Source organism: Quercus robur, chromosome 12, assembly GCF_932294415.1.
Source record: "Quercus robur chromosome 12, dhQueRobu3.1, whole genome shotgun sequence".
NCBI classification, from domain to species: domain Eukaryota; kingdom Viridiplantae; phylum Streptophyta; class Magnoliopsida; order Fagales; family Fagaceae; genus Quercus; species Quercus robur.
Genome location: NC_065545.1, coordinates 34,861,864 through 34,878,585, shown reverse-complemented (window position 1 = coordinate 34,878,585; position 16,722 = coordinate 34,861,864). Strand labels below are relative to the sequence as shown.

The following is a 16,722-nucleotide window of genomic DNA, read 5'->3' as shown; positions in this document are numbered from 1 at the left end:
CAATCAACAAAGCTCATGTTTCTCTTGCTCTCATTTTTCTTGGTCACCAACCTTGTAAATGGGATATTTTAGACGTGTAAATATGAAGTTGTGCCCTCAAAATGCTAAAGGACTGAACTATTTATCCAAAAATAAAAATATAAACTGCAGGTCTCTCTTTCTCTGTGGGTTAATTTTTGCATCATAATTAGTTGGTTGATAGCAAATTTCTGAACTTGCAGATTATCTACATTTGCGTTGTTGGGGGCCTTGGGGCCAAACCAAAGAGCGAGTTGAAATGGACAAGAGAACAATCGCCCTTGAAGCTATTAGCAAGGAAACTATAGACCTAGTAAATATTATTGAACTATTAACTTCCTGCCTTCTTAAGATAAATCAAATGTACCAAAGTCTTGGTCTTATTATTATTGTAATATTACAAAGAGAGTTGTCAAGATAATTTCCCTACAAAAGTACATATCAGTTGGATACATTTCATACCCAAAATATTATACTAATCTGTTTATATAGTGCTCTTTCAAGGCAATGGAAGATTTGATTATTTTGTGAACTGAAATACGTTTGTGGCTAGAACATCCCTATTGAAGAAGTTTGTGAGCATTTGAAATGTACAAGAGAGGGTCTGAACTCTGATGAGGTTCAAAAGCGGTTGGAGGTGTTTGGTCACAACAAACTCGAAGAAAAAGGGTCTTTTTATAACTTCTTTCATCTTGTGTTTTTCTATATATAATGATAATCTTTCTGTTACTCTTTGAACTGGAAATTTGTTTGTAAGTAAATACATGTCCACCCTTTCCTGATATTAAGTTCTGTTGTCTCCTTTGTAGGAAAATAAAATACTCAAGTTTCTGGGTTTTATGTGGAATCCTCTGTCTTGGGTTATGGTAGCAGCTGCACTTATGTCCATCACTCTTGCACGTGGAGGCGTAAGTCCATGGGAACTTCTCTTTTCTTTTATGATGGAAATATATTTCAGGACATGTGGTTGCTTTGAGACCATTGGCATAATTAATTTCCTGACTGACTTTTAAAAGCAAACTTTTTCAGGGGAAAGATTTAGATATATATAATTTCGTTGGCATTCTGACATTGCTTATTATCAATTCTACCATAAGCTTTATAGAGGAAAATAATGCTGGCAATGCAGCTGCAGCCCTAATGGCTAGACTTGCTCCAAAGGCAAAGGTGTAAATTGCTACTAATTTTGGATAAACTTCTTCTTCCTTGCACTTCACTTTTCTAACACTAGATATTTTCTAACTTTCCCTCCTAATTCAAAACTTTTTTTGGTTGCCTCCTGTAATATCTGATTGTTCTTAACAGGTTCTTCGTGATGGGAAATGGGGCAAGGAAGCTGCATCTGTGTTGGTTCCTGGAGATATTATCAGCATTAAACTAGGAGACATTGTTCTTGCTGATGCTCGTTTGCTTGAAGGAGATCCTCTGAAAATTGATCAGGTAGAAAGTTGTTGAAACTGTGAAATTGTTTAATGTTCACAAATCTGATAGATATTATGAACCATTACTGCACGATCATTTATGTATTCTTGTAAGATAAGTGTACTGCAATATGAATTGATATAAGAGGTTGCTGGCCACCTGAGAGGTTGAGACCAAATTGGAACAGTTCAGAAATTTAGAATAGAATACAAAATGTGAAGGGGCAACATAAAAAATTAAATGAATTTTGGTACTATGTGTATGACTGTATTTTTCAAAATATATCATAATGCTAATCTTTAATTTTGTAAGCAGTCCGCATGTTGAGTTATACTTTGGTGTACAACTGATGAGTGGCATATATATAAACATGCATCCTTGCCCTTGGTCCTGATATCCTTGTGTCCTTATTCCATTTGACTTGCCAATCGGGTGAGAGAGGCTTACACATTAACCTTGTCTTTCAAGTGAACTTTCGAAGAGTTAAGGTCAGTAGACAACTAAGTATATATAGGACTTTCTCTACTGTCTAGGTATGAGGAAGCGTGATCATGAATCATATAGTAAATGTGAACCAATGGGGACACACCATAGTAAGATTTGGAAGAATGCTAGGTGCTGTTGTGTCACTTGTTTTATTAATAGTTTTTAAAAAAGTGGTTGTTTACTTGTATAGAATATTATCCTGCTTCTTCACCCCAACCCCCACCACCCCCCCCCCCCCCCTTCTTTTTTTTCTTTGGTGTACATAATGCAACCAGTTATAATTCTGTCATAATGTGCAGCATTCATAATGCTATTCCTTGTCAAAATAATAATTATTAGTTTATTTATGAAATATTTCTTGAGATCTCCAATGACTTCAGCAATAAAACATGAAAAATAAACCATTTGCAAAGATCATTCAGTTTGATAGTGATTATAGGAAGTAAAATCATTGAATTTGTGTTAGGGTCAGTAATTAATTTTTTTTGAATGCTCACTCCAAGTGAATTGGCCTCAGCATGTCACCAATAATTACCAAGACAATAATTTAAACAGAGTTTTATAGCTCCTGAATTCTGGCTAGTAAATGTTAAAGGTCCTTGGTATTTCATGTCACTCCTAGTGACTTGCCAATGAATTGGCCTCAGTAAGGGTAGAGTTAAGGTTGTGTATTCAAAACCCAATGGCTGCCTGTGTAAACTTACCCAAAAAATAAAAGAGTCTGTCTAACTTGCCTAAGACTGCCCAGTGGGATTTCTATTTTTTGATTGTTTTCCTTTTTGCAGTCTGCCCTTACAGGAGAGTCACTCCCAGTAACCAAAAATCCTGGTGATGGAGTATACTCTGGTTCAACATGTAAACAAGGTGAAATCAAAGGAGTTGTTATTGCAACTGGAGTACATACCTTCTTTGGAAAGGCAGCTCATCTTGTGGAAACTACACACGTTGGACATTTTCAGCAGGTACTTTCAGTATATTTTTCTGGATGAAAGACTCACTTAGATTCTCAAAGGCTGGTAGAATGTTTAGCTCAGTAATATTTCTGAAAAATTTCATATTTTCTGCTTGGAGGTAATGGGCAATGATAGGTACCAATGTGAGAGAGTTTTGCACTTGTTCTGTGAGAATCTTTCAATGTTTGGGTATTTAACAAGTTACCATTTCCTTGATCATTCAGGTCTTAACTGCAATAGGGAACTTCTGTATTTGCTCAATTGCCATTGGGATGGTAATAGAAATCACTGTCATATATGGCATTCATCACAGCGGATATCGTGTTGGCATAGATAACCTTCTCGTTCTACTCATCGGTGGCATCCCAATTGCTATGCTAACAGTTCTTTCTGTAACTATGGCCATCGGTTCTCATCGCTTGTCTCAGCAGATTTATAAAGCTGCACTTGATTGTAATTATGAAACAGACAATTGACTTAAAATCTAAGTAGTAATCAAACTTATAAGCTAATGGGAATTTTGTGCAGGGTGCCATAACAAAGAGAATGACAGCTATTGTGGAAATGGTTGGGATGGATGTGCTCTGCAATGATAAAACAGGCACCTTAACTCTCAACAAGCTTACTGTGGACAAAAATATGATAGAGGTGGTATTTCCAATCCTGTTTTTATTATTATTTCCTTGACTGACATGACCATGAATTATGTAAGTAGGTTGCGTATGGGAAAGAGCTTAAGGTCACCAATGTTGATGGCTTTCATTTTGCACTCTAAAGCTATGGACCATATCAACAGTTCCCATGTTTAGATGTTTCATAGAAATGTATAGCATCCTACGAGAAAGATGTTTCTGTGCTAAACAGTACACTCCTGCTTTATGATATTTTCCTAAGATTGAAATTTAAAGATTTACCAAAGCCAGATACCATATTGAAATTTATGTCAGTGAGATATTTGACATCATCTACTTCATTTACAGATATTTTCCAAAGGCATTGATAAGGACATGGTTGTATTGATGGCTGCAAGAGCTTCAAGATTGGAGAACCAAGATGCTATAGATGCTGCAATTGTTTCAATGCTGGCTGATCCCAAGGAGGTATCAGATCATATTAATTAAAATTTTCTAAGAAAAAAAAATCATTTTTTAAGAAAAAAATCATTTTTTTTACAGGGTAGTCCTGGCATTTCATCTTAGTCTTTCTGAGTGCAATTATTTTTGTAAAGTGAAAAATTGTGCATATTCATAGCATTTGGGGAATGTAATGATCTTTGTAATGATAAAACCTATTTAGGCCTAATCCATCTCACTGAGTTTGTGATTTTGAAGGAGGAAGTATGAATTTTATCGCATGACTATTGAGTTGCCTTATTACTGAAACTTGGTAGTAAATCTGATCACGTATTCTATTCATTAAGGCCCTCTTAATCTGAGAGTATCTTGTTGATCCATTTTAAGGCACGGACTGGAATCAAAGAAGTTCACTTTCTTCCTTTTAATCCAACTGACAAGAGGACAGCACTTACATACATAGACAGGACTGGTTAAATGCACCGAGTGAGCAAAGGTCAACCAGAACAGGTACAAAATGTATCACTTTGAAATGTTAGTTCTCACGACTTGAGTATGATATATAGCCATTAACGTTTGGCACCTTTATCTGTATAACTTTTAGATTCTCAATCTTGCAAAGCACAAGTCAGATATTGAAAGGAGGGTACATTCAATCGTTGATTAATTTGCAGAGCGTGGACTTCGATTCCTTGGTGTTGCTCGGCAGGTATTTAAGCTTTCTCTAACTTCATACTTAGAAGTATGTTCATCTGTTGAATTTGTGAATATATTTCTGTTATCTAGGGGAAGTACCTGCTAATACAAAAGATAGTCATGGCGGACCCTGGGAATTTGTTGGTCTGCTCTATGAGAAAAGAATGAATTGGGAAAAACTAATTGAATTGATTAACTTACCATCTGCCCTTATATACATCTACAAGATCAGCTAGAAACGGAAACAGAGCATAAGCTCTGATCTAAGCTAACAGAAACAGAATAACAGACTAACAACCTATCTCACGTGTAAGTAACTAACCTACTCACGTGTGATTACAAATGAAATGAAATAAACACTAAGCTACAAGTCGTATATTGCTAATGTAAACTAATACAACTACTAAACGACAAGAGCTTCAGATATGGCTTCTTGAACTTCTGCTATACAAGTTGATCCGTGTTTCTTCTGCTCCAATTGCTTGCTCTGATCTTGATACTCCCCCTCAAGATGGACTGTAGGTTGATAAATGTTGATGAGTCCCATCTTGGATAAAAGTTCTGAAAACTGTTTATGGCTCAAAGCCTTAGTGAGCAAATCTGCTAATTGGGATTGAGTTCTAACATGGATAAGTTTGATAACTCTCTCCAACACTTTATTCCTTACAACATGGCAGTCAATTTCTATGTGCTTCGTTCGTTCATGGAAAACAGGATTAGAACCTATGTGGAGTGCTGCCTGACTGTCACAGAATAACAAGGCTTCTCTGCTGTGATGAACCTGAAGATCCTTTAGCAAATAAAGAATCCAGACTATTTCACAAGTTGAAACAGCCATAGCCCGATATTCTGCCTCTGCTGATGATCTGGAAACAGTGGATTGTTTCTTTGATTTCCAGGAAACTAATGAGTCTCCAATGAATATGCAATAACCAGTAACAGATCTTCTGGTATCTGGACATGAAGCCCAATCAGAATCTGTAAAACCTTTGACATGCAACTCTGTATTTGCTGAGAAGAAAATGCCTTTACCCGGTTCATTCTTCAAGTACTGCAAAACCTTAAGTGCTGCCTCAAGATGTGGTTTTCTTGGTTTAGCCATAAATTGACTTAATTTGTGGACTGCAAAGGTGAGGTCAGGTCTAGTGATGCTTAGGTACAGCAACCTTCCAACTAGTCTCCTGTATTGCCCTGGATCATCAAGTAACAAACCATCATGTTTGCTGAGTCTCAAACTTTGATCCATAGGAACTTTTACAGGTTTGCACCCAAGAAGCCCTGCATCCTCCAGAATCTCAAGAGCATACTTCCTTTGACATAGGGAAATGCCTTTGTCTGTCCTAGCTACTTCCAAACCAAGAAAAAATCTCAAAGCACCCAAATCCTTCAGCTTGAATTTTTGATTCAACATCACCTTAAATTGATCAACCTGCTCCTTATCATTGCTTGCTATGAGAATGTCATCAACATAAACTAACAAAGCAATGAATGAATCTCCTTGTTGCCTAGTGAAGAGTGAGTAATCAGCTTTGGATTGAGTAAAACCAAGTTGAATCAATGTGTTGGAGAACTTGGAAAACCATTGTCTGGAGGCCTGTTTAAGTCCATAAAGTGACTTATTTAATCTGCATACAAGCTGGTTACCATGCTCCCCCTTGCTGTGAAAACCAGGTGGAAGAGCCATGTAGACTTCTTCATGCAAGTCACCATGAAGAAAAGCATTATTTACATCAAGTTGGCTAAGGAACCAGCCCTTCACAGCAGCCACTGCAAGGATACACTTCATAGAAACCATCTTGCAACAGGACTGAAAGTCTCAAGGTAATCTAAGCCCTCTTTCTGAGTAAACCCCTTTGCAACCAACCTTGCTTTATACCTTTCAATAGCCCCATCAGCCTTGTACTTAATCCTATAAACCCATTTGCATCCTATAGGATGTTTACCATGAGGCAAAGGAGTGATGGTCCAAGTATTATTGGCTTCCAAGGCAGCAATCTCAGCATCCATGGCATCTTGCCACTTAGGATCAGTTGCAGCTTGTGAAAAAAACTTAGGTTCTGTGTTGGTACAAATTGAGCAACAAAAGGATTTGTATGTGGGAGATAAAGAAGCATAAGAAAGATAGGAAGAAAGAGGATGGGAAGTGCCTGACTTGGATTGATTGATGGTTGATGAAATTTGGTTGCAATGATAAGCCTTAAGGTATGAAGGAGGTTTAGGCACCCTAGTAGACCTCCTAGGAGCATCAGGAAGCACAGCTAGAGTAACAGAAGCATCATGATCAAGAACATCAGTAGCAACATGATCAAAAACATCAGGAAATGCTTGATCATCTGAATCAAGATCATGATGAATTTGAACAAAGGAATAATCATTAACAGGTGGGATAGGATCAAGTAAGGCATGAGGAATGGAAGGAATGCTAGGCAAAGGAATGAAGGCAGATGGAGGAAGGGGAGTGTGTGAAGTAAATGGAAACACTTTTTCATGAAAGATGACATCCCTAGAGATGAAAATAGAGTGAGATTGAAGATCAAGCAGCTTGTAACCCTTGATATTGAAAGGGTATCCTAAGAAGACAGATTTCCTAGCTCTAGGGGTGAACTTGTGTTTATGGGGATTGACATTAGTAGCAAAACAAAGGCAGCCAAAGGTCCTGAGGTGAGAGTAAGAAGGGATTTGATTGAAAAGTACCTCATAAGGAGACTTATTTTGCAGGAAAGGAGTAGGAAGTCTATTGATCAAATAGACAGCTGTGAGGATGCAATCTCCCCAGAAAACAAGAGGAATGTTGGACTGAATTTGCAATGCCCTAGCAGTTGCAAGAATGTGCTGATGTTTCCTCTCCACAACCGAATTCTGTTGTGGAGTGTAGACACAGCTTTGTTGATGAATAATGCCATTAGAGTTGTAAAAATCAACCATGTTAAACTCTAGAGCATTATCAGTTCTAATGGACTTAATGGGGGTTTGAAATTGAGTATGGATCATTTTGTAGAATGAAGCAATCAAAGGCCTAACTTCAGATTTGTTTTTCATGAGGAAAACCCAAGTGGCTCTTGATGCATCATCTACAATTGTAAGAAAGTATTTATGTCCAGCAGTAGTAGGAATGGAAAAGGGTCCCCAAACATCCATGTGAACAAGATCAAATGAATGAGTAGCTCTTTTATTATCAAAAGGAAAGGGTAGTCTCTTTTGCTTTGCCAAAGGGCATACAATGCAGTCTTTAGTACAACAATGTTGCAAGAAAGGAAAAAGATGACTCAAAGCATGAACTTTCATGTCAGATGGATGTCCTAGCCTAGAATGCCATAGAGAATACAAGCTGGCATGAGAAACAGAAGAAGAAAAGCCAGTGAAAGAACTAGACTTATTCTTGAGAAGAAAATCATCAAGAGACTTGGAAGCTTGAGAAAGACTAGAAGCTTGTAACAGATAGAGGCCATCATGCATTCTGCCTATTCCAATCGTGTTCCAACAGGTAAGGGCCTGTATAAAACAATAGTTGGACAGAAATACAAGACAAAAGGGTTGAGATTGAGTTAAAGCACTAACAGATATCATGTTGAAAGAAAATGAAGGCACACAAAGGACATTTGTTAGGGTAATGTGAGAGGAAAGCTTAATTGTACCAACATGAGTCACAAGTGCAGCCTCCCCATTGGGTAATTCAACCACAGAATGTGAAATTGCAGTAAAGGAAGTCAATAAATGCATGGAACATACTATGTGATCTGTAGCACCAGTATCTATAATCCAAGTTTCAACACCAAAGGCCTTTCTATTCACAACCTTAGCAGAAAATACTGAATGTGGTGAGCAAGGAACAATACCTGCAACTGTATTGGATGGTAATGACACAGCATTAACTTTGTGAGGCTCTTGAACTGTTGAAGTTTGGTGAGCTCCAATCAATGACAGAAGCTGGTGATATTGATCAGGAGTGAATGCAGGTGCTTGAGCAGTGACAAACTGATTATACTCAGTAGTTGGAGCCAAGCCATGCCCTTGAAACTGATTTGGAATAGGATTATGATCAGTATTAGAGGCTAAGTGATGGCCCTGGAACTGATTATGTCCCTGGAACTGATTTGCAACAGTTGAAACCTGATGAGCCATCATATTTCTGTTCTTGAATTTGTAACCAGGTGGAAAACCATGGAGTTTATAACATTTCTCCACAGTGTGTCCCAACTTTCCATAGTGAGTGCACAATGGCCTTTCTTTTCCTCTTTGATTTGTGCTTGAGCTTTTGGCAGCCAAAACCGTAGATTCAACTCTAACAGAATTAGTAACTGATCTTTGCATTTCCTCTTGGATGAACAAGGAATGAGCCTTATTAGCAGAAGGCAATGGATCCATGAGTAAAATCTGTGTTCTGACTTGAGAAAACACATCATTGACTCCCATGAGGAACTTCATTGTTGCTTCTTTGATTTGAAGATCCTTCAACCTCTGATTAATATTGCACACGCATTTACCACAGGTGCACTGAGGGAATGGACTAAGATTCTGAAGCTGATCCCACAAAACCTTAAGCTGAGTGAAGTAATCAGTGAGTGATTGTTCTCCCTAATGGAACTCAGCAATTTGCTTCTGGATGTTGAAAATCTTGGTTCCATTTCCTTGACTGAATGTGTCTCGAAGCTCAGTCCAAATCTCAAAAGCAGTATCTCTGTAAATGATACTACCCTGAAGTTTTGGTGATACTGAGTTGATGATCCAAGTACCAACTATATTATCAGCACGAATCCATGCTTGAACAACAGTTGGTGAATTAACGAGTGGAGAAGAAATGGTTATAGAACCATCTATAAAACCAAGCTTGTTTTTACCAATCAAAGACTTCCTCACTGATCTTGCCCAAGCAGAATAATTTTCTTCTCCAATCAGAGGCTGAGAAGTAAGAACAGCCCCTGGATTTTCTCCTGGATGTAAGAACAGAGGATCGTTGGGATTATATGAGTCTTGTGAAGAAGATGAAGACTCAGTGGTAGTGTTAATTGTTGTGGCAGCCATTAAGGTAAGAAAAAAAATGAGAAGAAAAAGCTTGAGAAGATTTTAAGAAAGCTTTGAGAAAGCTTGAGAAGAGCAACAATGGTGGACGATGAAAGAGAAATTCCCAAATCTGTAAAACCCTAGAATTTCAGGCTTTCTAGGAGCTCTGATACCATATGAGAAAAGAATGAATTGGGAAAAACTAATTGAATTGATTAACTTACCATCTGCCCTTATATACATCTACAAGATCAGCTAGAAACGGAAACAGAGCATAAGCTCTGATCTAAGCTAACAGAAACAGAATAACAGACTAACAACCTATCTCACGTGTAAGTAACTAACCTACTCACGTGTGATTACAAATGAAATGAAATAAACACTAAGCTACAAGTTGTATATTGCTAATGTAAACTAATACAACTACTAAACGACAAGAGCTTCAGATATGGCTTCTTGAACTTCTGCTATACAAGTTGATCCGTGTTTCTTCTGCTCCAATTGCTTGCTCTGATCTTGATATGCTCCCCCTCTTTGATCCACCACGCCAATACAGTGCTGAAACAATTAGGAAAGCTCTAGATCTTGGTGTGAGCGTTAAAATGATTACAGGTGTCTATCAAGGATGATTGAAATTCTTCCTTAATTCAGTTTTCACATATTTATCTTGAACTAACATTCTTAAACTTGTTGATGCAAGAGGTTGTATTGGTTATCAAAATGGTTAACAGGATCAGTAAGTACCCTTTGATGAAATTTTGTTATTCCTTTTTACTGCCCTGATGGAATAATTTCCAGGTGACCAACCTGCAATTGGTAAGGAGACTGGTAGAAGGCTTGGGATGGGCACAAACATGTATCCTTCATCCGCTCTTCTAGGTGAAAATAAGGATGAATTGGTTTCATCTGTCCCGATTGATGAACTCATTGAGGAAGCCGATGGTTTTGCTGGTGTCTTTCCTGGTAATAGTGTTCATCACAGTTTTTGACTTTGTAAATCTACCTTGTATCAACCATACCTCACTTCATGCTTCTGTGCAGAGCACAAGTTTGAGATCGTGAAGTGATTACAAGCTAAAAAACACCTAGTTGGAATGACGGGGGATGGAGTCAATGATGCCCCTGCATTGAAGAAAGCAGATATGGGAATAGCTGTGGCAGGTTCAACTGATGCAGCTCGTGGCGCTTCTGATATAGTTCTAACAGAACCAGGGTTCTGTGTAATCATTAGTGTTGTTTTAACAAAATGTGCTATCTTCCAAAGAATGAAGAATTACACAGTAAGAGATGCTTTTTTTCATGCTTGAGGGAAGCAATTTATTAATAGATTTGCCCTAAAATTGCCCTTATTTTTTTCCTTTTCCAGATATATGCAGTATCTATAATTATACGTATAGTGGTAAGTTTCCATTCTGTTATAGGGTTGCTGGAATTATATTATATGGAAGTCTTATATGTGCAAACCAAAATAGTCACTTCTCATTGGCAACTGAATTTATATAACAGATTGGGTTTATGTTACTCACTGCATTCTGGAAGTTCAACTTCCCTTCTTTTATGGTCCTGATCATTGCCATTCTTAATGATGGTAAGCATTAGTATTCTCTTTAGTTCTTTCAGCTTGCATTAGTAGTGGCTGAAAATTGTTTAAGCAGCCTTATCTTGTTCTTTCTGGTTTGCATTTCTTCTGCTTGCTCCCCCCCAAATTGAATTGAACTTGTTTCTAGGTATTATCATGACAATTTCCAAAGACAGGGTCAAGCCGTCTCCACTTCCTGACAGTTGGAAGCTTAGTGAAATTTTTGCTACTGGGATTGTTTTAGGCAGTTACCTTGCTCTGATGACTGTTATAATTTTCTGGGCGATTTATGAAACAGATTCCTTTGCGGTGAGTGTACCTCTTGCTTGATTGTTTTCCTAGCCTATTCTTTGGTTTTTTGAGAAAAACTTTTTGAGTATTTTGAAGAGTCATTTGCAAAAAGCAATCAGGTCCATTGATTTGCAATTTTCTTTTGCTAGAAACTAATTTGCACCTTCTCATGAAGGAATAATTATTGATTGTCTGTCTCTTCTCTCTCTCAGAGGCATTTCCATGTAACAAGCTTGAACCAACATAATCTCTCAGATTTGAAGGCAAAAGATCTGGATACAAAGCTAGCATCTGCTGTGTACCTTCAAGTTAGCACCATTAGCCAGGCTCTAATATTTGTGGCCCGCTCCCAGGGCTGGTCATTCACGGAAAGACCTGGTCTTCTTCTTGTTACTGCCTTCCTTGTAGCTCAACTGGTAATGGTTTAAAATTTCGTTTAATGGAATTCAATTAACGTCACCAGTTACTGTAGTGGACAAATTTTTTTTTTTTAGTAGCACTCTTTGCCTGTTTTATTTCATAGACTGATAAGATCCTCTGGTGCTTGCTAGTAGCATTAAGCACCAAAATGCCAAGATCCTTGTAGCAAAACTAGCATTTCCAATGAAAATAGCCAGTTCAAATCACACCTCCCTCAACTATCAAATTATTAAAAAAAAAGTATTAAGCATCAAAATGACTCTTCTACTGAGTAATCTGGATTAAGAATATGGTGTTCATACATATCACAAATGTGCCATTTTTATCCTTGCTTAGAACCTTCATTGATGAATTGACCACAGGGCATTGATCCCCTTGACTGTTTGCCATATTGTCAAATCCCCAATTTTTCGAATTGTCTAAGCTTTCATCTCTACCCTAATTTGTTAGGCATTAATTGGATGGAAATTATGAATGTAACCTAGTCCTAGGATCTTCCATTGGACGACAATTGTGTTCTCTTTTCTTTGTTGATGTATCTGTTTTGGTATGTGACCAGTAGTAGGACGACACGTACAAATAATCATTTCATATTGTGTCCAATATGTGTATTTCAGACAAATTTATAATTTGAAATGCCATCCCAATCCTTCTATTCTTCATTTTCTTTTTGAAATTATTATCTTGTTTGCGTTGGGCATGTATGTGTGAATTAAAAATATTCCCAACAATTAGGCATACCCAGTATGCATCAGGATCATCTTCAATTAAAATGGATCCATTTCATGGTTCAAGTTTTGAATAAAATTTCTGTTTCAAAAATATGTTGTTTTTCCCTAACATTCTATCCTTAAGAAGCCTTAGCCTTCTGTTATCAACTAACATTGAAATGCTTAACTTTTAAAGATTGCAACAGCAATATCTGCCATGGCATCATGGGAATTTGCTGGAATTGGTAAGATTGGCTGGTGCTGGACAGGCGTTATTTGGCTATTCAACATTGCAACATATATGCTGCTTGATCCTCTCAAGTTTACTGTTAGATATGCACTAGGTGGGAAAGCCTGGGGTCTGGCATTTGACAAAAAAGTGAGTGAAACTAAACCTACTCTCATATCATGAATCAACTATTTTGTTATGTATATTTATGTTCAAAATTGAATGCTAATATTAATATATGTGGTGTGGTTTGCTATGGTCTTGTTACAATTGATTTATTTTTCCAGACGGCATTCACCACCCAAAAGGACTTTGGTAAGGGAGCTCGTGAAGCTGCATGGGCAGCTGAGCCACGTACACTCCATGGCCTTCAGTCAGTGGAGGTCAAGATGCCCTCTGAACGCCATACTTTCAGGGTCATTAACATCATGGCTGATGAAGCAAGAAGACGTGCAGAGATTGCAAGGTTGCTCTCTTTCTTGAAACTCGAACCACAAACTTTTGCACCATTGTTCATTATACAGTACTACAGAACTAATGGGCAAAAAAAAAAAAAAAATATCATGAGCTAGCTAAAACTAAGACCAATTGATTTTCTGTAACATTAACAGTAGCATTCTTTGTTAATGTATTCCGTGTGCTTATTCCCTTTATTATATTTTTACTGCCTTGCAGACTAAGGGAGCTTCATACTCTAAAAGGCAAAGTGGAGTCGTTTGCAAAACTAAGGGGATTAGATATTGATGTTGTTGAGGCCCATTTTGGCAAAAAAAGAAAAGGGCCAATGGCAAGAAGAAGCCCAACAATATAACAAAAGGTGAAGAAAGAAGAATTAGCAAAATAAGAAAAACCATTAGGTTCGAATGGCAGAAACAATGGTACACAGACCCATAAAATAGTAAAAAGGCTCCAAAGAAAGCAAATGGGCCAAAGGAACCCTAAAGAAGGAAGTAGTAAGCCCATGGGAATCGTAAGGAGTGGAAAGCAAGCAAAGATGGGCCGAAGGAGCCCAAAGAAAGGAATTAGTAAAGGGGATTGGTGTAAACACCAAAAAACCCCAAGAGTAAAAGATATGATAATTGAGCTAGGGAAGCCCGAAAAATTTAGCAAAAAACCCATAAGAATGTAAAAATGGAATAGGCCAAAGATGCCCAAAGAAGTGGGCCGAGGATGCCCAGAGAAATAATATGGGCCAAGGAAGCCTAAGATGGTATGAAAACTAACCCAGCAGAAGTACTGGGTAACATGAACTAAGTAAGGAAAAAAAAAAAAATACATGGCAGGCCCAAAGGTGGCCCAACAAGCAAAGCTAAGCAATGCATGGCAGAAAGCATACAGTGGCGTGGCAGAAATATTAGTTGGCCCACAAACCAGCAGTAAAAGGGAACAGGGGTCGAATTGAAGAAGAAAGGACCTATGCCCAGGTAAGACCTAGCCCAGAGAAGAAACGAGATGCAAAGAATGAAGACCCAGACTCATCCATACCACAAAGGGTTAAAAAAATGAGCAATAGAAATGCGCAACGAGACCAGACAAACCCATAGGAAATGGCAAACGCATGAACGGTAGGCAAGTCATGGACTCACATGGGAGTGGAGCACGCACAAGGCTCAGGCACCACCCATTTGTACCCAGCCAATACAGGCGCTGTGGGCTATAGGCCAGAAGTAAGAGAGGGTATGGTCTAGCGGTGGGGAGAAGGGGGAAGTCTATTCTGAGAATCCTGCTCAAGCTCTTTTGGGGGAAATGTCCTGCTGAGATGACATATCACCTAAAAGAGGGAAAAATGTGTTGGAATCACTAGGTGCATACCATAGGAGTTAGTGAGAGAGAACACCCAACCCTTATCCGGATGGGAATGCTACGGAAAGCAAGAAGATAAAACAAAATTCCCTTTGTCTAGGAATGGAGCGTGGCATAGCCAGCACAGGGTAGTGGTGGTGGCTGGGTAGGTAGCAGAAATAAGTGGCCAGGGAAGGGTACCCACAACGGGCCAAAAGTAGTTGAGGGGTAAAATGGTAAATCTTATCACGGCAGGTAGTATAAAAAGACTTTAGCTGTGCATAGTAAAAAAAAAAAAAAAAAACGAGAACAACAAAAAAAATAAGGAAGAACAAAAACATAGAAAGAAATAAAAAGCAATAGAGAAAAACAAGGGAGTAGGAAGTAAAGTGAGAAAACAAAAGTGTGATAAGACATGCATGAATAGGCTGCACCCTTCTCTCCCTCTTAACAATCTACTCTCTAGCCAGTTCAGGGATTTAAGAACGAGCCATTTAGGTCCATGTTGGGCTTTGTGGAGCCTAGTTTTGTTTGATTTGGTTCGATGACTTGACTTAACTCGAGTAATATTGCGTGGTTTTTAATGGGAGATTTATTGAGGTTTAGTCCATGGAGTGGAGGCTTGGGCCGATAGGCCTAAGCTGGAGCGCTCATGGATAAGCTTCTTGGGGGTTCGAGGGCAGCGCCCTCAGAAATTTTTTTTTTTGGCCCATTTTGTATAATAGAAACCGACTTTGATTAGGGTTTTTATTGTGGGTTTGGTTGCCGTGTTTTTATGGTGAAGAATAATTGTAGCTGCATCTTGTATTTTCTTCTTCCCTGATAATAGTGAAATCCCTGCAACTCCGTGAACGTAGGCAAATTGTCGAACTACGTAAATACTGTCTTGTGCATGTGATTGTTTTTTCTTTGGCGTGTGTTTTCTCTATTTTTTTGTTTCTCACAGGTTGGGAATTTTGGTTAAATTCCCTACAGTCCATTCATCCAAAGTGGGCAATTTCTATGGCAGAATCTCCATGTGAGGTTGTCCACTTTGGAGATTGGTTCCCTTTTTAAACTTAAATTTACTGAGGAGCTAAGTTTAGCAGACTAATTCCTTTCCCTTCTTTTGTCATTACTATTTTAGCATAAACATTGTTCTTTTCATTGTTGCTAACTTATTTTTGACATACTCATATTATCACATCTCTTTTCTGTTGCAAAGTTGTTTAAATATTACCCCTGGTTAATAGCAAACGTTTTAGTTAGAACATCTTTTCATTATCCTGTTATATTATGCATCTCCTGCCATAACGTTATTTGTGACAGCATCCCCTGTCATGGGCACGTGATTAGGATTTATGCAAAAGGGGTCCTGGCTTGTGCATAAGCTAGCTTGAGATGAGTTTCAATTGAGCCAATCTTGACTCTCCTACCCCAGAACTATTGGGCCACAGGACGGCAGGAAACAGCCCAGTCCAGAGCACAAAAAGGCCCACCACAGATCTCAAACCCACATTACACAGTCTAATAAGTGTTGTTGTGGACACTATTTTCTCTTCTCTCTCTCTCTCTCTCTCTCTCTCTCTCTCTCTCTCTCTCTCTCTCTCTCTCTCTCTCTCTCTCTCTCTCTCTCTCTCTCTCTCTCTCTCTCTCTCTCTTGTGGTTTTGGACATGCTTAAAGCTCATGTCGTTCATATAAACTATCAATAAAATCTTATCTTCTCGATATAATCATGTGCCTAGTAGCTACATTGTTATTATAATTATTAGTCGCTAACCCACGCAATGTGGAGGAAAGTTTTATATAAAAGTGATGCATATATACAAAATAAAAATCTTTTGTCCTAATTATTATTATTTTTTCATTTTATACTTCACAAATTACAACTTGCCATGTATTCTTTTTTACCTTCTTATAAAATAATTAAATTTTAAATGAAAAACAGAAATCAGACACATGATATACTACAATTAGTAAAGCATAAAAAAGAATATAAGTGGAATAGAAGATTTCCATTCACACACATTATAATTAATTGTTGTGACAATATCAGGGAATTCTAGCCTTTTGCCCTTAATT

The 16,722-nt window shown here is 38.0% G+C and overlaps 1 pseudogene; it reads left to right on the top strand.

The window, feature by feature from the left end:
- The first annotated feature begins 277 nt into the window (after nt 1-277).
- LOC126708426 (ATPase 11, plasma membrane-type-like) lies at nt 278-16,193 on the top strand (annotated as a pseudogene).
- Nucleotides 16,194-16,722: the final 529 nt, after the last annotated feature.